Source organism: Monopterus albus, unplaced genomic scaffold (genome assembly GCF_001952655.1).
Source record: "Monopterus albus unplaced genomic scaffold, M_albus_1.0 scaffold367.1, whole genome shotgun sequence".
In the NCBI taxonomy this organism is placed as follows: Eukaryota; Metazoa; Chordata; class Actinopteri; order Synbranchiformes; family Synbranchidae; genus Monopterus; species Monopterus albus.
In genome coordinates, this window is record NW_018128247.1 from 407960 (window position 1) to 434010 (window position 26051).

The window sequence follows — 26051 nt, forward strand, 5'->3', positions numbered from 1 at the left end:
TATACACATACACACAATTAAATTAGAGTAAGCGTGTTTTAAAAATTTGAAGTTTTTAAAAGAAGCCATTTTCGGTTTCGTTTCGGTTTTCGGCCAAATGCATCCTAAATTTTCGGTTTCGTTTCGGCCCAGAATTTTCATTTCGGTACATCACTACTTATTTGTGCTGTGTAAAATGTAACGTTCTGATGACGCTACTTTTATAATTCATGTGCGTATCGGTCCTAATGCTTTGTTGCCTTTATGTAACTTTTTATTTTAAGACTAAGTGTTCTTTGTTGCACTGCGCGGAGTGGCAGCAAGTTACAGCAACTGTGTCCTTGTTGTGTTCTTTTCCGTGTTTCTATGAAGTTCTCTTCTTATGTGTCTGTTCTTATGGTGTTATGTTGGTTGTTCTCTATTGCTGCTGTAACACAGAAACTTCCCCACTGTGGGATCAATAAAGTACCTACCTACCTACCATATAAATGTAGGCCTACGCAACGGACTAAAGTGACTTCAAAAGAGGTGGATTGGTCCCAGAATTGATTTTCCATTGTCAACTATATGATGCAAGTCTCTAAATCCAAATTTTATCATATATAATATGCACATTTGAGGGCATGGTAATTTAAAACAAATTGCAGTGATACATATGCTTTCTTTTATGTCATGTTGTAAATCAAAAGTAGTTCTGCCAAATCTGGCACAGGTGCTACCATCAGAGACTTGGTAGCACTGTAAAAGTAGCCTAGAGCCCTGACATGTCATATCAATTGGGGGCATCTTTTTTCTGTTACAAGGCACTTGTGACAATCAAGTTTAAGTTCTTATACTGAAACAATTTGACAGAATACACAACCTTGTATTTCCCTCTGTTTGAAGTTGCAAGTTTTTCTCTGGGGCTGTTCCTCCTGAAGCTCCCTGCTTTCATTATCCACAGCCACATGGCAGTCATGCACGGCTCTGTAATCGTGTCTGACGTTACCCAGTGTGTCAACACTGTAGGCAAACAGGCATTATACAGAACTTGTACAGCAGCTTGCCATGCCACCTCATGTGAAATAGCTGCATTCTGCATCATGACAGCCTTCTTTACTCCACCGCCACAAACGCATGCTAAAAGACTTTTAATGAAACTCAATGTCTGTGTAGTTTAGATATTTATTTTGTATAAATATTGTTAAACATTTTGAGGGTCTTATTTGCTTCTGAGTGTTCAACCCAACATGTCCTCTGAGACATGTCAGCATGCTGTGTGCTGAGAAGGCAAAATCCTTCAACTGTCAGCTCTCTGACTGCTCCTAAGGAGACTAACATTTTCCCTGTCTCCTGCTATACTGCCAAAGTCATGAGCCACCTCAACACACACAGATACTCTGTTGATATGGAACCAATTTCTCTTTTCCCTGAAACAAATAAATTCTTACCAACATTTAATCACCTACATTCTTCATGTGCTTTGGGGTTGATTTTTGGAGTGTCTACTAGCAATACTGCCTACTGGAGACAGTATAACATTGGTTCATACAGGAGAAAATGAAAACAAGATAAAAGATTCAAGCTGCATGTATAATCACACACCAATCAGCCAAAGCATTAAAACCACCTGCCTAATAACGTGTACATCCCTCTTGTGCTACCCAGCAGCTCTGAACTATCAAGGCATGGACTCCACAAGACCTCTGAAGGTGTCCTCTGGTATCAGCATCATGACATGAGCAGAAGATCCTTTAAGTCCTGTAAGTTGTGAGGCCTGTAAGTTGTCCGGGGATTTGACTTGTTTTTCCAGCACACCCCACAGATGCTTGATCGAATTGAAATATGGGGAATTTGGAAGTCTCTTCAACATGTTTCTCAAGCCAGTCCTGAATCACTTTTTTCTGTATGGCAGAGAGAATTATCCTGGTGAAAGACAGCACTGCCATCAGGAAATACCAGTGTCAAGAAGGGTTGTACTGTACTTGGTCTGCGACAATGTTTGAATAGGTGGTACTTAACAAAATAACATACACATGAATGCCAGGTCCCAAGGTTTCCAAGAGGAGCATTGCCAAGAGCATCAGATTGGTTCCACCAGCTTGCATTTGTCCCATTGTGCTTCCTGGTGCCATCTCCTCCCCAGTTAAATAACCAGGCAACCTTCTCCTGTCACGGGGTGGTGCGTGAAGCTCCCGTGAATGTGGAGGTGTGAACCCAATTAAAGAGCCAGTAGTCTGAGGCAGTAGAACAGAGTTTATTGTCCGCTTCGGGGAGCTCAGGTGCAGGAGAAACAGAGTCAGACGGGAATGGTAAAGAGTATCGAGGGATCAGGCAGGGAGGGCAAGGCTGAATCTCTGGTCGGTAGTACAGGCGGAGTCTTGATATCAGAATAGCAGTCCAGCAAGGACAAGGCAAAATCATTAGTGGGTAATACAGGAAGGCTTTTGGTCTCAGATTGGCAGGTACTAGGAAAAAAACAGCTGGAGAGTCTAGGCAAGGTAAAGAGCAATCTGGCAGCTTCCCACAGGGTGAGGAGCTGCTATATACTGTTGTCAGCAGGTGTGGGTAATTGAGGCGCAGGTGAAATCAATGAAAGTGATGAGGTAAAGTTCCCGGGAGTCAGGGTGAGCTGGGGACAGAAAGTAGTGTCAGAATAAAAGCAGGAAACCGGAAGCCAGCGGGACAGAATCATGACATCTCCAACTGCTCTGTGGTCCAGTTTTGATGCTCCAGTGCCTATTGTGGTGGTGGACAGGGGCCAGCATGGATACTCTAACCTAGGGGTGCCCAAACTTTTTCGCCTTGCGAGCTACTTTTCAAATGACTAAGTCAAAATGATCTACCTACAGTTAAAATACTAAACATATATTTATTTATATACGGAGTATACCTTATCTAAACACAATATATGTTGGCGCACCTTGCATAGCTGCATGAACCTTAAGGCACACTACAGTTCAGTACTTTTTTGCTCATTAGTTTACTCTGATGACTTGCACTGAATGTAATCAGCCAGGACTGCATAGTCCAGACAGTAGCTGCTGGTACCCAGCCTCAAGCAGTCTTGAAAGCGTTTCTCAAACTCTGACCGACAATTGTCAATCTGCTTTCTGTAGCGCGATGTCAAGTTGCGCACATGCTTTCCATTGCATCTCCAGCTCTGATGCGATGTTTTGGAAGTTCCCCAAAATGTTGCATTTTTCATTTGAAAGCATTAACTAAGCTCATTATATTGACACGAGATCTACCGACACTACCTTGATATCAGAATAGCAGTCCAGCAAGGACAAGGCAAAATCGACGTATTGGGCGGCCCTGCTCTAACCAATCTGTGGGTACACAGCCCCATACAGAGCAAACTGTAATGAACTGTGTTCTGACACCTGCCTATCATTGGCAGCATTAGGTTTTTCAGATATTTCTGCTACGGTAGCTCTTCTGTGGCATTAGAGCAGACAGGGTAGTCTTCACTACAGTCACACAATGAGCTTTGGGCACCAATTACCCTGGTGCTGATTCACCAGTTGTGTTTCCTTTATAAGGATGGGATAAAAAAAAATATTTGCATAAGAATTGCGATTCATATCTTTTATTATTCTGAACTGATTCACAAATGCTAAAAATCGCTTTTTGTTGATTGAACAAAAAACGGCAGCCCTCAACTGTGGGGTCAGTACAGCACACAGACAGCATACAGCACACAGATACACATACACAGGAGCTGGTTTGTGCTCTAATGTTAGTTCTTCTTCAGTAAAGCACATTATTTGATCACATATTAATAACTTGATAATGAGCATTAAAAGCCAAATGTGGAGAACAGTGTGAATGCTTCATAGCCCATTATCAACAGACTTGACATTAGCATAGCAGAAAACCAAAATTATTAACAAACGAGAGCAGCTCAGCAACACACACTGCAGCTCTTCCATCAAACTGGTGGGACAGAGAAATTACCTAATTTCTACAGACCTGTGCCTGTTTTGGATAACACTGGCTGTTCCTCACTACTGCAGATGTAACGTTAACAACACAATATATTAGCTACCAACATTAGCTCAGTACAACATCCCTACAACACTAAAGTTAAAGCAAATGTTGGAAGCTAGTAGACTACTAAGCTAGCAGTGCTGTTACAACATGTCCTAAGGAAAGAGGCCTTAGCTTGTGGATTGGCATCATATTAAATACCAATTGTAAAACAATATTCATAATACAATAATGACGTATCCACAATGTTACGGCGGTGAATTATCATCTTAGACATGACCTAACGCTCAAAAAATGAGGTGTACTTATGTTCTCAGTTTATACAAGTCTCGCAAACTCTCACTTGTGAGACTTTTTTTCTAACAATGAAAAGTATTATCTGATAGTTTATGAAGTTCCTTGAATGGTCATATTCTCCTGGCTGTGTGTGTTCAAACAAGCTTGCCTGACATCCACCAGTGCCATTCTAAAAGCTGAATTTTTTGACTTAGTTTTAATTTAGGGTGCAACTGACTTTTTTCAAAGGTTGCACTGTGTGCGACTGCAAAATAAAAAAGTTATCCACAAACAATTGCTCTCACTGTAGAAATGGTATGTAACAAACTCTGCAATACTGTCATCCCATTTATCCACAGGTCTGCCACTCGCCCATCACACGAAGCTGAGAGTTCCAATCTATCATATGTGTCAATCCAAGCTGACTCTGAAACAGACGCATCATCCCTGGATCCCTTTTTGGCGCTTCGACCCTGTTTTTGTGTAATCACCCCAGACAACTGCTTAAATCAGGTAATTCACGTGGTTTCCTATTTATGTGTTGGAAACTTTTTACTTGAATCTCTTCTGATGGATTATTATATTTGAAGCATAAATATGATTGCCAGAAGTAAAAAGCTATTGTTACGCTATAAATTAACTACACCATGACTTCAACATCACTGCCACGGCTTCCTCACTACTGCAGATGTAAGTGACTAACATGGTGGAATTGGACGCATCTATACACTGTACCAAGTCTTAGTGCACACCCTGATGGTCACTACACCGACTGATGGATTAGTTTTTACTTTAATATGTTCCTCATCTGTATTTACTGACATATTTTCTTTCATAAAACAGAACGTGAAATTTTAGCTGCCTTGTGGTAACCACAGACTTTATTTTACACATCTAACCAAAAACGCAGCGTGAGGGAACCAGAAGTGCAAAAATGCTGACTAAGTTGGAGGTTTTTGGAATAGCTACTACGGCACTCTTATTTCCTTACAGAAACATATCAAATGATTTCCTGGTGACATGGTTTATAAAGCTGGTGTTAGTGTGGTTATAAATATAAACTCAGCTTCCTGTATTGGAGCATATCCTTACATGTTTCTATTGTTACATGGGTACTGTCCCTAAGACAGACTGCTTTTCCCATGGGATACTCCTCTTATCTCTGAGGTCAGTGGGCAACACAAGCACCAACTGACAAACAGGGAATCCTCTCTCTCACACACAGCATCCGAGTGATTCCATCTGGCTAGGCTGTCCCCACGATTCACTCTGCTCCACTTTCCATAGTAGGCACTTCTCCAGTAATAAGGCTCAAAGCAGGATTAGCTCATTGTTGCTCTGTGTGCACCCACTTATACACACATCCCAAAGTATTTACCAAGCACATTTGGTAATTCAGACAACCAGATGCTATTTCTTTCATTTTGGTGCACCACATGCTTGATATCACTTACTTATTCACTGTGCTGATTAATCTATCAACTATTTTACTTATTAGTCAGTTAATCTAAACAATTAATTTAGCTCCAGAAAGGTATGTCCCAACAAACACAACACACACAAACCATAGACTGTATAAGAGAAGGCATGAAGGCACAGTAAACACACACACACACACACACTGGCACTGTCAGTCAACACAGAATAAGTCCAACCTAAACATTTTCTGAAACATTAATTCAGTGGAAATTGTAAGGTAGGAGACTGACAAAGAGTTTAGCAGAATCAGAATCAGTCAGCTCTATTGGCCAGATGTGTAGGACACATGAGGAATATGACTCTGGTACAGTGGCTCTCAGTGTGTATGTACGTACATTGTCCTCCCATAAGGCAATGAGTAAACAAGTGAACAAGATAAGACCGAGAGAACAGCCGTTGACACTTTTTCAACTCAACTGGAGCAGACAAAGGTTAAGGTTATAGAGCAGGGGAAGGAGCCATGAGTGAGACACGCCACAGACACACACACCATTTGGAATGGCAGCAGACTGTCTCTGGGAGCAGCCATGGTGGGGGCCCAATATGAACAACTCTATATTTTCTATTTTTTGGGAGTTGAAAAAGATCTGTTTACACTGGTACAGGCTTCCTGGAAACAAAGAACCTGTGCACCAAGAACAAAACTTCTAGGAGCGCAACCAAAACTGACAAACTGCATAAAGTGTTAAATGATATTTTTTCTTGTTTGAAATGAAAATAGGTGATTTGATTTCATTCAGTTTATATTTCACATCCAAAACTTTTTTTTGGTTGCAAAGAAATTTATTTTGAGTTTTTGCAGTACCAAAGTTTGCTGTCAAATGCATTTTATTTGACTGCAGAAAAACAAATACAAAATAACCTCCATATTAGTCGTGGGAACATTTACAAATTTTCAAAAACATTTTTGACAGCGTGTACACATACATATACACTTTTCTCCATCCTCCACGGTGGAGACAGTCCCTGCACACCTGTCTCACAGCAGCTGCATGTAGAGATCAATTTGTCCAGCATGGAGGACGACTCAGTTTGATGAAAACCAAGTTGTAGATTGTTGTTTAGGGTTAAGAGGAGATGTTTGTGTTTGAATCTGTGAATATCTTTACTGCAGTGCTTTAAAGCAGCTTATGAGCCATGATAAATAATACGTATCCTGCATGTCCCAGTCAGCATCTTACAGGCATTTTTGAGAGCAGGTAAAGACAGTTTGTACAATGCTGTCATGAGGTAGGCTTTGATCCACTTCAGGGTGTGTGATATTGTTGCTTTTTATTCAGGCAGTGAAGGTGAAAATATTTTTTAATTTACAGATGAAGTGACAAAATGTTTCTACCCAGTGTTATTTCATCTTCCAAGACCCCATGTAGGCTCTCGCACACTGAAGGTAGTTCTATAATTTGCCCTCTTAGTACTTTTAGCTACAATACTTTGGGTTAAAAAACAAACAACCAAAAAACTTATGACAGTTCTTATGTGGTATTTAATGTAACAGATGAACAGATGACAGATCTTCATAAGCATTTGCGTGGACACAGAATGTGCTACATTTCTATCAGTGATATGAGATCAACTGATAGTTTTATCAGTGAAGACGTCTCACTCCATTGGAGTTGTTGGAATGACAGAGAACTGGCATTGCTGTGTGGTGGTGGCCAGAGGGGTGGGGGGCCAGGGGTCTCGACTGTTCTAATAATAAAATTGTTGCAGTTCTAATGAACATGAACAAACGTGTTGGTGCTCTGAACTTTTTCTACTAGTAGCACTGGTGCTCTTTACTGAAAATTTTAGAAACACCAACACAAAACCTGTTCATGTTCAGTAGGACTGCAGCAACTAATCAATAAAATCACTAACAAACATAGTTGGCAGCAAATTGAATTATTGATTAGTTAGATCTAGTCACATAGCTGTGTGACATGGCCACGAGCAGACAGGCCGGGTCAGCGACTGTGTGAGTGCTACTGTTCCACACACCACTTCGCCAAGTGGCATCAACAAGTTGGTTTGCAGGCTGCCGATCAAAAGAAAAAGAAACAGAAGACGACGACTGGGTGAGAACATCAATGAGGCATGCAAAAACATTTGTGACAGCAGACAATAGTGGAACGCCAATTCATCTAAAGTTTGGGAGCACATTATTTTACAATCAGAAACAAGACTGACTGTCCGGTGCCACCTATGCAAAATGTATCTGTAGTGGCAGGAGAGCATGAGGCTAATGTGTTAGCACCTAAAGAAAAGACATGTTGGAGTTAACATTGCAGAAGACGGGGAGCCTGGAGCTCACGCTAAGTCGTTAATTTTAATGTTACTTAATAATGTAATAAATTATGAAACATAAATTATGATGTACCTATGGTTATGGTGCTATGTATATTATGATGCTAATGATAGATTTAGGAATATAATGGTGGGTTGTGTAGGCTGCTAATAAAGGGTGCTAAATGCATTTTCATTTGTGTTGCATTTGTGTAAATATGAAACACACGTGAACAGCCAAGCATTATATTAAACACAATAAAGCAAAACTAACTTATACCGCTATAGGTGTGTAGAGGAACACTGATAACACGTGCAGGTTAAGAGTAGGCCTAACTGTGTTGAAGATTTCTGTGCAGATTCTCAGTCATCCAGGTCATAGTAAACTGAAAAAACTTGGAAAAAATCAACTGGACTAGATTTCTAGGTTGGAGACATTTCACTTCTCACCCAAGACACTTCATCAGTTCTTCATCAGACAGAACTGATGAAGCCTCTTGGCGCTCCCAGCACCTCGTCTGCCTGCCCTGGTTCCATCAACAGCTCCGCCCCGACAGGTGCTGGAGTGCACTCCCAGCGGCGAGGCACACCTGCTCCCAATCAGCGGAGCTGTACTTAAGGTGAGCATTGGTGTGTCCTCGTCACCAGATGATCTCTCGATGTCCCACAATCATCAGTAAGTTTTCCGATCTGACTAACCTGTGTTTCCTTTTTGCCTTGATGGATAAGGATAATCACCTTTACTGGCCAAGTATGTTACACACAAGGAATTTGTTTCCGGTACAGAACCGATGGCAGCCATCTGCGGCGCCACCAAAGACACTTCGACACGTGGACTGCCGGCACCAAGATTCAAACCTTCAAGAATGTTTGAATCGTGGTGCTGGCAGTCCATGTGTCGAAGTGTCCTTGGGCACTTCACACGTGGACTGCTGTCTACTGACCAATGTCGCCTCCCTGTGTTTGTTTTTGCATTTATCTGAACTGAACTGAACTAAACCGAACTGTGAACTGAACTCTGAACCAAAGTGTGAGCTGATTTTTTTGCTTTCTACCAGAGGAAGTCCCCTTGAGTTTATTTGTATGAACTATTGTTTCGGGCAGCTTGGTTTTTGTTTGCTGTTTTCACATCCTGCTGTCTCCTCGCAATCTGAGCTTTTGTTTAAGGATTATCCTGTGGGACGGTACGCACCATCCACGGTGACTCAGCTTCCCAGACGCCCCTTCCACACTGGCATAGAGCTGGGCTGCAATCTCATCAGCTGTGAGCCACTGCTCCCCCTACCAGAGGATCCACACACCGACTAGCAGTCACCTCGTCACCTCCTGTCTCCCTGCATAGCATCATTCTTCATACCCAGGTCCCCTTCATTATTTCCCACATAGTCATTACTGATCTGGTTAGTCTTCTCACCCTCCTCCTCTGTTTTCAATTTAGTGATTGCCTCTACTCGCCGCACCCCGGGTTGCTCAACTAGTGGTCCAGTCAACACACCTCCCAGTCGTCCGTAACCAGCCGTAACGTCCACACTACTTCTTACACCTTCTGTTACCATCCCTGATTAAAAATCCTTTTTATCTGAAGTCTGTGTCCAGGTCCTGCAATTACTGGGTCCTCAATTTCTAATCCTGACGGCTAGCCGTAACAAGTCTGCCTTTTTCAAAACCTGTTCACCTGCTGATTTCTGTCATGTTACGGCCCGAATGATCTTTTCTTTTGAAAAAATAAATTGGCAGTTTGTTTCATCACCACCAAAGGGCTAAGAAAGAGTGAGAGTAGCCTACTTGTGGACTGGACACAAGTAGGCTATTTGACATCCCATGGAGAATTGTCCCCAACCCATATTGTTATGGTGACCATAGCTTTGCGACAGACACACACACATTCTTGCTCCCTCTTAGTGTTTTATAATATAAAATGATGAATAAATAAAACAAATTGGCATATTTGCAAGTCGTACTGGTGCACCTAAAAACTGTTGCAAAGTGAGAGTAAAGTCTGGAGAATGGTGAAGATCCTTTAAAAAATTTCTGGATCTGGATGATGATCTGAATCAGCACCAAAAGCAAATTAATTGTACCGTAGGCCTTACCCTACCTGTCCAAAAAACATTTCATCAAAATCCATTTATTACATTTTGATTTATGCTGTGAACAAACTGACCAAAAAATGAGTCCGACAAACAGCAGCAAAACATTACACCGAGATAACTAGACAAAGAATTAAAGGCATAGAAGGCAGGTCATTGTATGGATGCTGACTCAGCATCCATACCTTGTTTAACTAAAAATCAATCTTTCACAGACTAGGCTATTCTGAGATGCCTCCCCAACATACATGTCAATAGTCCTTGAGTCTGATTTTCTTTTCTTGATCAGTTGCAGTGAACAGCAGATTGTCGTAAACATTAACAATAATTAAAACTTTTTTACATTAATGAAAATGTTCTTCCTGAGGTAATGTGCATGTTCAAAAGCCTCTGAGATTGTCAGACATTCAAAAGGGACTAAACTGCAAGTAAAAATAAAAGTTGTGCAATCATGCATTTTCAAGTAAGAAATGAGATAAATAAATCAAATGGAAGTAACCACTGTTGTTACTGTATTAATGCAGACAAGATCTCCAGAGGTGAATGAGAGTTTCACCTGTTACTGTAGCCTAAAGTGTCTGATTTGTTGCTAAAAACACCAGTATGTCGATGTACTCTGTATGTTGTGCCCTTCTTAGCTGCAAATGAGCACCAACATGATAAATACATGTTCTGTAAACCTTACATCACTTTGCACAGCTAAGTGATGTAAGGTTTTCTCATTTGTCTTCCACTATGATAATGATAATCACTTTATTTGGCCAAATATGTTATACACACAAGGAATTTGTCTCTGATACAGAACCAAGGCAGCCATCTACGGATCGTGAATTGAACCTCCAACCTTGCAGTCACCAGCTAGAACTGAACATAGGGTTTTTGCACACTTTTTAAAATCAAATCTAAGAACTTTTACGTCCATTTTAAAACCTAAACACAGAAAAAATACCACAGCAGAACAAACACACATATTTGTAAGTTATTTGTGATTATTTCTACATTCTCCAGCTCTTAATGATGGTCCAACACCTATTTTCACTTGACTTGTGTCTCTATGTTGCAAAAAATATATAATGCAGCAGTCAGTAGCAGTCCTTTTATGAAATAAAATAACATACTATTGCATCAGCCGGATCTTGGAAACTAAATAAGTCATAATCACAGAGGAACACCAGTGTTTTAGTACCCCCTAGGCAGGTTTAACTTTCTCTGTTTGGTGGCCATGGACCAGGTGAAGGAGGTATCCCCCAACCACCAGAAGAAGATGCCACCCTTGAACAAGCCACATAAAGGTAAGCTTTGTGCTTTATTGGAGGTGTTTTTTCAAACAGACCTGAAGCTTGTAGATTGTCTCAGAAACAGCTGAAGCGCCTGAGGTGTAGACACAGGATTAAGACAAAACTAACGTGTGCTGTCACACATACTGGTGCTCCCCCTCATAGGAATTGGCAACTTCATTTAGAAGAAACTGTGCACGTTGGAATTCATTGCAGTATAGTGATTCTGTTTCTGTCTCCGCTGGTGTGCATTTGTCGCACAGATACCACCAATCATTCCCGGTCTGAAGTGACACAGTGAAGGTATCCTTTCCTATGCTTGTCTCTTGGCTGCAGCTGCCTCCCTCCTTTCCATCTCCATGTGCTGAAGTTCCTCAGGGTTGTATTCTGGCTCAAATAACCCTGAAAGTCTGACTCTACAGCTATTTCAAAAATTTGGTTCCTTCCAAACACACTGGTACATCCATATCTGCTGTACTCAAACTGTTACTTTACAAACGACTGCTTTGCTCTCGGTCCAGTGAGGCACAGGTGTGGGGTGTGGGGCACAGTTGCTAGGATGTGGGGTGAGTTGAAGAGGAGTGTGGAACTGTAGGTTGTAGTTCCACTAGAATTTCTGCTGTGCTCCACTGCCCGCCATGGGATGCAAAACTGCATCACCTGGTGGACATTTTTATAAGTGTTTGCAAAGAGGTTTTCACACAGGAAATACTAAAGTTTAAAGTTTAATGTTAATCACTGATACACACAATGCACATTTGAAAGATAGAAATCTGGTTAAAAATCAGGGAAGCCTTCCTTAAATGACTGAAACAAGCCAAATGAGACAGTATAAATGAAACTGCAAACCTGAAAAAAAATTCCACCACAAAATAATTCATTGAGAGCATGAACATCTCACACCAAGTTGAACTAACAGTGAAGAGTAACAAGCCTTTCAGACACGTCATCATCATAAGTCATACGTGCCAAGCCACTCATGTTCACACAAGATGTGTTGTCTAGGCAGCATGTCAAAACCAAGAGCTGTGAAAGCACCAACATGAATTCTCTCTAACACCATGAGTGACTCATCAACTACCTAATGTAATGAAGTAGTTTCAAGAAGGTTAGAGATGAACTGTTCTCTCCAATTGCACTCAAGAATCAGCAAAAAGCAACCAAAGATCTTAAACTAAGAATATATTGTTCAGCACAGAACAACTATTTGCCATGAATGTCATGCAGTTGCACAGCTTGAAGCAAGCTTGAATGACTACAGTGGAATGTCTCTCTACTAAGACAAACTGTCACTCCCTTCATGATATCACAGGCTGACTCTGAGGTCAAATACACAGTTATACAGGTAAGATGCAAGAAACATTACAAGACTGCCTGGAAATTCTAGTACTCAACATTTGATGGATACTAATTCTGTGAACAGATGTGTTTTGACTTGGGAGAAAAAAGAATTGAATTTAGTCTTGAATAGTGTTGTAAACATGATGTAAGAGCATAATGGCTTAAGAATCACAATGTTGTTTTTACATGTTTTACCACATCAACTACAGTTTAGTAGGGGTGAGAAATGAGAATCTTTGGCAAACACAATTTAATTATATTTAATTTTTTATTCAAATCTCAGAATCGATTCTTGATTCACAATGTTTCCTGATTCAATAAGAAAAAAGAAAGGCACTATATACTGACTCTTGCTACACTACACTGTGTGACAGCCCACAGTTTTATAGTTCCCCCTAAGCTACAAAAATGGCTGCAGCAGTATCCCGGTTTCATGGTATACTATACTATGGTATGAAAACAAATGGTTATCATACCATGCACAGTGTTCCCCCTATAATAGTACAGGCATGGCGGCCTGCCATTCCAACAAATAATTATTTGTGTGTGGGAATCTCTGTCAGGTGCCTCTCTCCATGTCTCTTGAACCTGCTTCAATCTGATTCGCTTCTAATACCTCTGGTAAAAAAAAAAAAAAAAAAAAAAAAAAGAAGACATGAACGCGTGCAACCTTAGAGTAGCACTTTTAAGAGTCCATACACACACCGAAGTTTATGGAAACGAGGCTTTATCTTCACTGATTCTTCACCCAGACTTCTCCAAGTTGTGATATTTAATACTGTCTCATGGAACCGCAATGTCACTGTATTTGTTTTTCTGCACTTTCAATACGTTACACCAAAGTCACAGTGTCAGTAATGAGTGCCATTATAAAAGTTTAACATATAACAGACCATTGTGTAATCATCATAGACTGAGTCTGTGTTGTAATGAAGTTTGAGTAAACGTGAGATGATTTCCCATAAACTAACATTAGTACAACATAACATTATTAACACTAGTGTGAGCATGGTACAACCTAAGAAGAGGAAACCAGGGGACACTCAGTCAAAAATATTACAATCTTTCTCCAAAGTTGGAGACAAACAACAACACAGGCAATTTAGAGTTGATATGAGAAAGTAACTTAGTACATTTACTCAAGTACTGTACTTAAGTAAAATTCTGAGGTATCTGTACTTTACTTAGTATTTTGATTTTGTGCTACTTCATACTTTGGCCTCACTACATTTTGGAGGCAAACATTGTACTTCTTACTCCACTACATTTATTTTATAACTTTAGTTATTAGTTACTTTTCAGAACCACATCAAAAAAATACAGTATAATCGTAAGACTTTATTGATCTCAGGTGGAAAATTCACAAGCTGCTCAGCAGTAATTCAAATTATAAGCTTATAAGCAAGCTAGTTAAACTAAATGTAAAAAACACCATAATGCCTCAGTAATTATAATACAATAATGTGATATACAGTAATATTAAATGTGTCATTATGCATAATGTGTACTTTTACTTTTATTACTTTAAGTATGTTTTGATGTTAATACTTTTACTTAACACTTTGATTGCAGGCCTTTTACTTGTAACAGAGCATTTTTACACTATTGTTATGTTACTTTTACTTACGTATGGGATCTGAGAACTTCTTTCACCACTTTCCCCAACAGGGTAATATTAGAAAAGTGCAGAGCTCTAGGCTTCCATTTATTTTTAGGGGCACTCATCAGACTGAGCACAGATGAAAATTTACGGCCATAGATCTGTTTTTCAATAGAAATAACCTGAATGCTGCTGCGTCAGTATTAAAAAATGACAAAAGTAGGAGTACATGAACAGTGAATGTGGTGGACCAGGTGTGAACCAACCATAGCTGGTGGAGGGAGAGAGAAGTGAGAGAGGGGAGATAATGGCCACACATGGACCATACAACTGCTGCATAGGACAGACCAGGGGTGCCCACACCTTTTCGCCTTGCGAGCTACTTTTCAAATGACCAAGTCAAAATGATCAACCAACGTTAAAAATACTACACGCACACACACACACCCAAAAAAATATATGTATGAATGAGTGTTGTAGTTTTTATGAACAGTCTGAAAGTGCCACTCCACATTTCCCTTCTTCGGAATAGTGATGGTAGATGGTAGATCAAGAAAATGCATTTCGAATATAACGTTGTGGAAAAAAAGTCCTCCTCCGATTCCGGAAGGAATGTTTTCAGTTTCTTACTTGATTCGGCTCCCCCACTCATTTTATACCCTTTAGTAGACATTAATTTGAAGGCTGACAAGGTAATTCGCTCACTGGAGTTTTGCAGTAGCTCATGTGGTTGACTCGTGTCAGAAAAGACAAGATCTCAGACTGGCTGCCCTGCATGTCAATCAAGTAGCAAATGCCATAGGGAGAATGGATGATAGGCTATATATGAATGATTGGCACTTTCTGCTTTTCCCGTTAAGGGTCGTCACAGCAAATGGTCACACTGACCATTCACATGTTAACATTTGGCACATGTTTTACGCCGGATACATCTAATTTATTTTTGATTGGCACGCGATCTATCAACACTACCTTTGCGATCGACTGGTCGATCACGATCGACGTAGTGGGCACCCCTGGGATAGACCATCACTAGGCTATTAGCTGTTCACCTAATAAGCTTGCAGATTGCAGGCAATGCTGAAATTGTGGCTTGTCTGCTAGTTTATGCTTGTTTAGTAGGTGTTTCATTAAATTACTTCTACTGGCTTTTTACTCGCAAAGGTTTTATTGCATGTACATTAACAGGTATAGGTAATTTAAACAGCCATAAGTTTCACTTTCACTTCTCCAGGGCTCCCTATTCCCACTGCAGTGATAGCACCTGTCTGCTCACTGTGTGTGTGTGTGTGTGTGTGTGTGTGTGTGTGTGTGTGTGTGTGTAAGAGCTGAGCACCGTCCACTGTTGTTCAAACACCAGCACAAAAGAGAATAAACACCAAAACCATATTTTCCCGTCTACTACCATCACTCAGTGGTCTCTACACCTACTACAGTCTACGGTCTGCTGGCTAGCTAGCTATGCCTTTGCCCCACAAATGCATCCTTCCTACATGTTCTCCTCTAATACATCCATGATGAGAACAGGCGGCATTAGTGGCATTAGGGTGGGGCTTTAGCCCCACCATAGCTCCACCAAAAAATTATCTGATGTGTTAAAGTCATTTCATATTCATTTATTGGGCTGGTAATCGTTTTTCAATTTTAGTATTCGAATAATCAAGATGGCTGTCTGCTGTTAGCTGAAGATCATTTACAGTATGTGGTAACTTAGAGACATCACTCTGTTACACAACTGAATAACCAGAGTGAACTGAGTGCTTCTCTGTTGTTCTAACAACTCCAACAGAGTGAGACGTCTTCACCGGTAAAACTATCAGTCGATCTCATATCAATGATGGAAATGTAGAGCATTCTGTGTACATGCAAATTGTTAAGAAGACCGGTCATCTGTTCATCTGTTACATTAAATACCACATAAGAACTTTCATTAAATTTTTGTTTTTTAACACAATAGCCTGCAGATAAAAGTACAAAGAGGGACTTTTAGCTGCAGCACAATGTCAGCCTATTAACACCCCGCCACCACAGCGTGTGGAGAATATCCAGCGATTATTACCACTGAATATCCGGACATCCGGAACCCAGAAACTGCCATTCAGGACAGCCCTACAAGTAATAAGAGCAGTCACCCATGACTGTATAAATGTCTGCATTACAAGTGTGTAATGATTCACTTATACTAGTTCAGAAGTAAAACATGGACGTCACTTGTTGGTTCAGAGGAAAAACGGATTTCAGTGAGTGGACTGCGGGCAAAGGGGTGAAGACATCACATTTCTGCAAGCCTGTGTTCTGCTTGTTCAACAGCTGTTTGATAAACTGAATACAGTCTCCTTTATTGCTGACTGTTACACTTTGGAGTGCTGTTTGTTCTCCCTCTGCTCAGCTGACTGCTTGTGTGAGAGGGGTGCAGTTCTTCCCTCCTCTAAACAGAGACCCGACACAGAGAAAATACAGTGGTAAAGCCAAGCAGGACAGTCTGCCTCAGCCTGGAAGGTTATGCATGGCGAAATACAGGTATACCGCTTGTTAGGTTCTGAAAATGCTGCAGAGGATAGCCAATTAAGAGTGCAGTAGAGTGAGACCACCTGTGGTATACAAACATGACCTTTCCTGGGCGGCGCACATTCAACCTGCTCATAGCTATTTTTTTTTCTATTTTTAATTTTATTTTGCAGTTTTTATTCAGCTGTGTGGTATTCGAATAGACATGCATGCATGAACAGACCTACTAAAACCAACTTTTCCTAAGCTCTGCACTAGCATACTTAGCAATTAAATTAATTCAAATTATGCAGCCCCACTAGTTAATACCAAAGCTTTAATTTAGCACCAGCAAGAGAAATACTCCGGCACCACCTATGACAGGTGGCTCATTTCTGCGATTGGGTGTGGTTTTAGTGTCTTCACCCACAACACAGTTCGAATTCTGCTAAGTTGCTTTCTTTGCAGTTGTTATTTTTTGTTTCACCTTTCCTTTTTGTTGTGAGTGGGGAGGCCTGTCATGTTTGTTGATTCGGCTGGATTGCTGAACATTGCTAAGCTGTGGCTCTACCCTGAGTGCGCATTTTCTTTCACGGTTGTCATGTGTCAATTATTGTTTACCTATCCATGGAGGAGAAGTTCAAATTAATTAATGCCATTGCGGTTTGTTGTGCTGTTCACTTTTGAGGCTCTCTGGTTTTAACATTCTGAAATAATTACAGACTATTTGGAGTTACAATGAGTGCAAAGAGAATCTAGAGGTACCTAAGAGTAAACATTAAATGACTGGAAATGAGCATGACATGGGCTCTTTACTTTTTCAAGCAGCAGACTTGGATGCACAAGGTATCTATCTATATGTCAGCAAAAAGCTCTGGCTTTAGTTGTGACGGGATGCAGCAAAGAAGAAGAGGGATGAATCCACCAAAATCAGCTTCTCTTCCATTTTCTTTGTGGTCCATCAGGTTCTCTGTAATTGGACGCGTCGAGGTGTCATCACAGAGCACTGCACTCAAGTTGACCTTTTTTAACTTCAGCACACCGCGCAGGAAAGGCAGGCATCTGTGCTACATTCTTGCACCGTGGAACACATAGAAATGAATGGTTTTGATAATGGAGCATGGCGCCCACCGTGTCTTAACTGAAAATGGCTTTAGTATTTTCTCAAAGCAGTTTTGTATTTCATGCAGCAAAAGCCAAATAGATAAAACATGATGTCTAGTCTTTTTAACAATAATAAACAATGGGCACCAGTGAACAGTAAGTTGAAATACAGAGCTGAAATGCATTTTTCACTTAAATCCTGCTGACTTGCTATTGTGTGCCTCAGCTTCAGTCACTGTCATTTCTCCAAATCCCACATATTCAACAACACAAGCACGTGTCCTTGCAAATGAAATAGCTTATAGTTTCATTATTGACTTCAGCCCAACCTGGTGCAATTATCAGCCGGTGTGCTATGTTACTTGCCTCCGACTAACTGCTCTCTCAGCTACCTGTACTGTTTCCATCGGTTCAACAATGTGTCGCCTTCGTAATGTTTCTACTTGCAAGGTTGGTGGTACTCCCTGTACAGTACACTTGACACAAGCTCTGCATGCTCTGCACTTCGAGGTAGCTGCTAACACTAGCACTGTTTGCTCCTGCAACTATCTGTACTGTGTGCGGTGTTTTTCCTGGACCTGCACTGTTAAAAGAGCCCATGGCATGCTCATCCTTAAACTATCATGTAATACTTTATTGAGCTAGAAAAAATGTCTCATGAGCAAGAGTGTGTGAGACGTGCATAAACCGCGTTGCTTCTGCATAAAAATACTATATCAGTAGATCAATAATTTATGATAAATCCATAGTAATGTCCATAGTTCTGAAATACATCATAGTAATCTGCATTTTTCTCTGTTTGCATAAATTTCCCCTCCTGTCTTGCGTTTCCATACAGTTTATAATAGGTTGTTTAAGGGCCCACAACAGGTCCCCGGCCCCCTCTGACTGCCAAGAGCTCTCAGCTTCTCCCTGGATGTGGGGCATTACAAGAGGACCACCACTAAGTCCATCCTGCAAGAAAAGACGCCATGTACCTGAAAGTGATGTACCCTGTGGTTCAGCTTTCCATGTTTGAGTGGGAATGTAAAAATAAAAAAATAATCCTTTCAGAGCTGACACCCTGCCCACACTGTTAACATTACCAGTTGGTCTTCTTGAATTAGAAACATGCAGGAACTGCTACTCATCACAGACGAAAACTGACGCTCCTGCTCTGAGCTCACAACTTAAAGCGGAAGAGAAGATACAGCATGTGCCATTCTCGCCGAAAATTACGATACCACATCGCACTTTTGACGTCACGTGAGCCTTTTATATTTAACCTCAGGCCGCTCTAATTATCGGCCAGCATAGCAACCGTATGAGCTTCAGTCGTTCCGCCATAGCAACCCTCCTTCCAGCTGTTGTAGTGTCGTCTGCATATGCGCACTGAATCCAACAGCATCAAAGCATGTGTAGTTAGGGGACCCCTTTTTATGTATACGCATGGCTAGGGGACCCCTGTTATGTATCAATGTCACAACGCATATCATTTCTCATGAAGATGGTTTATGGTATGGCTATAAAGCTACTGACACAAACCCTGCATGTTGGAGGATTATTATAATTTTGCCATACATAACACCAGTCTACCTTCGTTGGTCACGCTTGGGCTTCTTGTCCACACCATTTCTCCTTCAGAAATGTTCGCTGGCTGGGCGGTAGCGAGTTGTCACAGCGTTAAGCAATCCAAAAACTTTGACTTGCATTGAAATTAATGGCGCGTTTTGTATTAGCTTAAAGTTTGACGAATATATTAGGATTCACTCGCCATATTTTGTGAGGCATTAAGTGACGTTACACTTGGAAAATTAGCAAGGCCACATTCAACTGCAACTGAAATGTGAAATGCGACAGCAGCGTGAATCTCCCCACGCGCGACAATGGCACGCATCGGGGCTGCTGCTGGAGCTTCCATTATCGCCAGTGCAGCCGAGAGCAACGTGAACGTGGATTCATATACCTGCTCAACCACACGGCCGATGACTACGGCTGTCACATTGCATACATACCGGTGACATTTCATCACCGGCGGTCCTTCTCGCCGGTGTGAGTCATCCGTCAGCAGGCAGCGGTCGCATTGATAAGCTGTTGAATCCCGAGCTCGTCGCGCGCTCGAACCTGAATGTACTAACACATTAATGACCACCTTACCTGGAGCAGCTCTTCACAGCATCGCTGAACGGAGGCACCGGCTGCTAAATCCAAAAGCTCGTCCGTTTCTGGAAGCAAGGCGATGACTACAGTCACTGGTGGAATGCGCGCGTGTGTGTGCGTGAATGTGGGTGCATCAAGTGGCGCAAGCCTGCGGTCCGTGACCTGCGGCAAGTTAGGCACCGTTAGCCAGAGTGACACCGGAAAACGGGCGATTTTGCTTTAAAAATAAAAGCGCACACACGTTTCATGTGTGACAAAGGCAAACATTTTAAAAATGGAATTGATTGATTGACAAATAAAACCAAGTACTCCACTAACTTGTATTTTCGATGTGCAGAAATACAAAACGTATTTAATATGTCAAATTAAACAAAAAAAAATGGGTAGGACCCTTTTATTTTTAGGTCTGTTTAGATGTTCTGTCTGAACTATGGTTTCGCAAGAGGAGATTAGTTTCATGTAGGATAAGGTGTTGACACCTATTGCAACTTTAGTTCCTAGAAGTATAAATACACCTAAAGGCATATATAGCCGCCACTTTCTCCAAACCCTATCAATAGAGGTGTATTTATACAGAATTACAGTAAATGATATGCAGTATGAGCAACCATGTACAATTATTAGCAGATTATTCTTTTGTTTTTTTCAAAACCAAGAAAGATTAACCTAGTGGTGCCCCACACCTTCCTTTTTATGTGCTTCGTATGTAAAGCATTTACTTCTAATGGCCTATCTGTAGGACAGATTACACAGCAAACTCCATGTTGCAGCTTTATTAGATTTTACTTTGAAACCTGCTAAACCCTACTCTAGTATTTCCTGGTCCAGGTTTGCTTTGGCATTTATTTGGTGGTAACTTAAATAAACAGAAAATTGAGAGATATGCCATGTATGCACAATAGCAAGTAAAATAACAAAGTCATAATAATATACTGTTAGTAGACTATATAAAATTAAACTAAATTTGTACATCAACTAGTCTTTATTTGACACGCTCTACAAGATGTCTCAAGATTACATAGTGGTTTACATTACCAAATGTATTTGCAATTTATCAGATCAACAAAAACCACACAATGACCCCTCTGGCATTTAGGGCAGGGGTTCTCAAACTTAATATTCAATGGTCCAAATCGGATTTCTATTCAAGGTCAAAGGTCAGGAATGATTAGTGATAAGCAAATTATTTTTATTAAACTTGTTTATAACTTACAAGCTCACCAGCCACTTTATTAGGTACACCTGAACATTTGTATGCACAACACTTCCACCTTAACATCTGTGTTTATGAAGTTCAAAATGTTTCAGTTTTTAGGGAGATTGTCATAAATGTATAAATTCAATTATGTGTTTACTATTGCGGTCATAGTTAAAGGTGGTGTTGTACTGGACTACAGCAGTGTTTCTAATAATCTGATCCTCTCATGTATGTAACTGGGGAGGACAAAAATATTAGAATTCAATACTATACATTTCACATAAGCATAATATTTTATCAGCTTTGGCATTTATTTTTAAGTATTTTTGGATATCGTTTATGAAGACAGTCATCAGAGGTTTTCTGTTATTAAATATATTAATATAATATTTTCTAATTATAAACATAACTTTGTTAAACAATATTTGTTGTCGACATCCTTCAAAAGTCCTGAAAAGAATGTCTTTAAAGGATAAAGAGAACTCACTGAGAATTTGACTTTGGATAAAAGCAAGAATGTCTGACCAAAATATTTCAGTGTAGTTACAGGACCAATGCAAGTGCACAACAACACAAAATTAATAAATAAATAAAAATAGCTCCGCTGATGAAAGGTGCTTATAAGATGCGTAATGAGGCTGCATAGCATTACTGATTTTTTTCCCCACTTCTACTCCTATTCTAGTTATCTTCCTCTCCTAATCATTCACTGGCACCATTACAGTCAAATTACAGAGGAAATGATGTACAATTCGTACCAAGTATTCACCCTGAGAACATCATAGACATAAGCATAAAAATGAAATATTTAACAAGAGATGGGACAACACAACTACCAAAATCTATGAAACTAAATAGATCCACTTCAAAATCGGCAAAGTTGTGAATGAAGAAGGCATAATATTGTTGAATTATTTGGGGATCAATAGATTATTGTTCTCTTCAGATATCTGTGGCAAAGATCATACACCATTCACAGATAGTGTTAATGATGGCGAACAGGCCTTTAAACCCTGCTTTCTTTCCATCTTTCCTTGTCTGTTCAACCAACGGCCAAAGCTTGTTCCTGGCATCCCTGGTGCCCCGAGTGAGATTCTGCAGGAGTATAGCTGACAATTTGGCATCTCTTAGATTCAATACAGAAGTTCCTCATCTGTAGCATCTTCAGTCAGGGTTCACTTATGAGCTTTTTCTAGACTTTAAACCATGTCATGGTCTTCTTTCATCAACAAATTGACATAGATGTGGTTGAATGGCATAAAAAACTAGAAGGAGGACCTCTGGTTTGAGACGATTTTGTCATTGATTGTATTTTTGCCTGTAAGCATCCCTGAAATTCCTTCACTTCATCGTCATTAAAGAAAGAAAGCAGAAAATAATCTATACAAGTCCGTACTGTTTTCCCGATAGTACCAAATTCATACATAACATTTCTTTGCAGTTATGACACATTCAGGATTCAGGATGCAGTTAGTGTCTGTCCTAGCAAGGATGGTAAATGTATTTAGCACAAGAAGTGCTAATGATTAAACAGTTTACACAGTAATCAGCACTTCATTATGTGGAGCAGGAGTCGCCTGACATAACGTTGTGAAGTCCCTGGAACTGTCTGATGAGACAGGGTGGGGTGTGTGTTTGCACCTGGTATTACGGACATTGTGGGGAACATATCTGTGTATGTACTGGGTGGGTGGGGGTAGAGGGGGTCACTTAAAACCAGATCTAAAAATCATTAGATTTTTGTACCAGAGTCAAATTCCTTGTGTGTCCGGCACACCTGGCCAGTTAAGCAGATTCAGATTCAGATTACCCTGATTCAGATAAGCCCTAGACACTAGAAGTCACCCCAACATGAATTCACTCAGACCAAACAGGCTTTAAAAACAGAGATGCTTCTGACAACATCTGTAGATTATTTAATTTATTTAATCCTGCACAACAAAAACAAAACAAAGTTGTAATCCTATCATTAGACAGAAAAAGCTTTTGATAACAATAGCACACTGAACAGGTTTGGTTTTAGAGAATCGTTCACCAATTTGATAAAAGCACTCTACCTAGGGCCACAGTAAGCACAAAGGGATCACCTAAGAAAGTTTCACTCTTCACCAGGGAACCAGACAAGGATGACCACACTCACCATCTCTATGTGCCATTTTTATCAAACCACTAGTAGCAGCAATACGACAAAACAACAAAATTAAGGAAATACAAGAGGCTAAAGCTGGACAGACCTGGCAGGCCTAAGCATATATTGAGGGTCTGCTGGGAACGTCTGGTGGGGGCCCCGGTCAGAGAGGTCTTCAACTCTCACCTCCGACAGAGCTTCAAACAGGTGCTGAGGGAGAATGGGGGCATCGAGCCTGAATGGACTATGTTCCACACCTCCGATGTCACGGCGGCTGCTGGGAGCTGTGGCTGTAAGGTCTCTGGTGCCTGTCGTGGCGGCAATCCCCGAACACAGTGGTGGACACCACAAGTAAGGGATGCTGTCAAGCTGAAGAAGGAGCTCTATTGGGCCTGGTTGGCTCATGGGGCTCCTGAAGCAGCTGGCAGGTACCAACAGGCTAAGCGGGACGCAGCTCTCGCAGTCACCATGGCAAAAACTTGGGCCTTGGAGGAGTTCAGTGAGGCCATAGAGGAAGACTTTCGGTTGGCTTCAAAGAGATTCTGGAGAACTGTCTGGCACCTCAGGAGGGAGAAGCAGTGTTCTGCCAACACTGTTTACAGTGTTGCTGACCTCAACTGAGGATGTTGTGGGCTAGGGGAAGGAGTACTTTGAAGATCTCCTCAATCCCTCTGACACCACTTCCATAAAGAAATCCATGGCTGGGGACTCGGGAGGGGACTTGTCCATTACCCTGGCTGAAGTTGTCAAGGTAGTTAAGGAACTCCTTGGTGGCAAGGCTCCGGGGGTGGATGAGGTCCACCCCGAGTTTCCCAAGTATATGGATGTTGTGGGCCTGTCTTGGCTGACACGCTTGCGTGGAATTCGGGGACGGTGCCTCTGGACTGGCAGACCGGGGTGGTGGTCCCTCTTTTCAAGAAGGGGGACCGGAGAGTGTGTTCCAATTATAGGGGGATCACACTTCTTAGTCTCCCAGGGAAAAACTATGCCAGGGTACTGGAGAAGAGAATCCGGCCGATTAAGAAGGAACAGTGCGGTTTTCACCCCGGCCGTGGAACACTGGACCAGCTCTATACCCTCACTAGGGTGTTGGAGGGTTCATGGGACTTTGCCCAACCAGTCTATTTGTATTTTGTGGATCTGGAGAAGGCATTCAACCATGTCCCTTGTGACATCTTGTGGGAGGTACTTCGGGACTATGGGGTGCAGGCCTCATTGTTACGAGCTGTCCATTCCCCATTCCCTGTATGATAGGAATAGGAGCTTGGTTCGCATTGCTGGCAGACCTGTTTCCGGTGCATGTTGGACTCTGCCAAGGCTGCCCTTTGTCACCGATTCTGTTCATTATTTTTATAGACAGAATGTTTAGGCGCAAAACCACCATATTAGCACAACAGCTGGAATTCTGCAGCTCAAGACTGTTCCCGCCTACTTCACACTGGCAACATTAACTGTCTCAATATTTCAATAGTTCCCCCAGGCTATCTGAGCTTTTTAACCTCAACTACACCCCTCTGCTAAAAAAAAGGTAGGCAATGATTTCAATGCTGGTCCAGTTCTCCTCTCTTGTTCATCACTCAAAATAAAAACTCTGCCACAAATTAACTACTTATTTTCAATGCTCTCCACAACACCCACACATGACTTAAATCCCTTGATTCATTAATGTTACAATTTTACTGGAAAAAACACTAAAATCTCCCTAGAAGTGACAAATTTTCATTATTTTCTTGTGAATCAATTACAATATTTGATTAAATGGATTCAGAAGAACAATTGTAATAATGAATGGATAGAAATAGAACAAAATCAAATGCAGACCTTGCCTTCACACACAATTAAGAAATTAAGTACTGTATGAATATCACATTCTTTTCAACTTCAAAAGCCCGATGGAAAGCAAATAAAACCACTAACACCATATAAATACACCCCGATCTGACACAGTCCTGACTTTCAGCTACACAATAACTCGATCTACTTTCCATTATGGCAGCACCTTCATCACCAATTTGAAAATAGACAGTTCATATCATTCAACACATTAATTCGGCAGTACAGAGCTGGGGGAGAACGGTTCCTCAGAGATCATAAAAACTACAAACCCCAAGGAAATTTTATAAACTCATCTCAAATAATGACACAACAGTAACATTACCAATGAATAAATGGGAAAATGATTTAGCTGTCTCCCCAAAACCTGACTTCTGGTTGGAAATCTGCAATAATATCTTTTCTGTGGCCAGCAATGTAAATGTACAACTTATATAGTGCAAGACCATTCACAGGACCCATATTACACAAGGTAAAATGTTTAAAATGAGTTTCACTGACACAGACACTTGTTCACAATGCACCCTGGGTAGCACCTCTGATTACTTTATTGCTATTTGGACCTGTCAACCAGTAAATATTGAAACCTAGTCCTCATTTCTCTAAGTATCACCAAGAAAACAATCTTTTTAAACTGGAAAACAAAAAAATCATTACATATCAATCACTGGATAAACCTTCTCAGACAATACATGACATTAGAAAAAATAACATCCACCCACAAGACCAGTATATTAACTTTCAGCAACATTCGGACACCGTTCTTTATGCATCTCAAAGTAATCAAACCACCTGGGGCTGAAGACACACACATTTACACAAACCCCTAACAACAGAAAAGCATAGAAATAGCTATTATTATTATTATTATTACTATTGTTGTTAT

General features: G+C 40.9%; 1 protein-coding gene across 4 annotated transcripts in view; it reads right to left on the reverse strand.

Moving 5' to 3' along the window:
- The window catches only part of LOC109951175 (disks large-associated protein 1-like), a 169065-nt gene extending 148843 nt beyond the window's left edge, over positions 1-20222 (reverse strand). For 2 of the 4 annotated variants that reach the window (XM_020585495.1, XM_020585494.1), the window contains exon 1: positions 20004-20222. The gene's annotated coding sequence lies outside the window, so the exon portion shown is untranslated. The remainder of the gene's footprint in view (positions 1-20003) is intronic. The other 2 variants (XM_020585496.1, XM_020585498.1) reach the window with 2 other exon arrangements.
- Positions 20223-26051: the final 5829 nt, after the last annotated feature.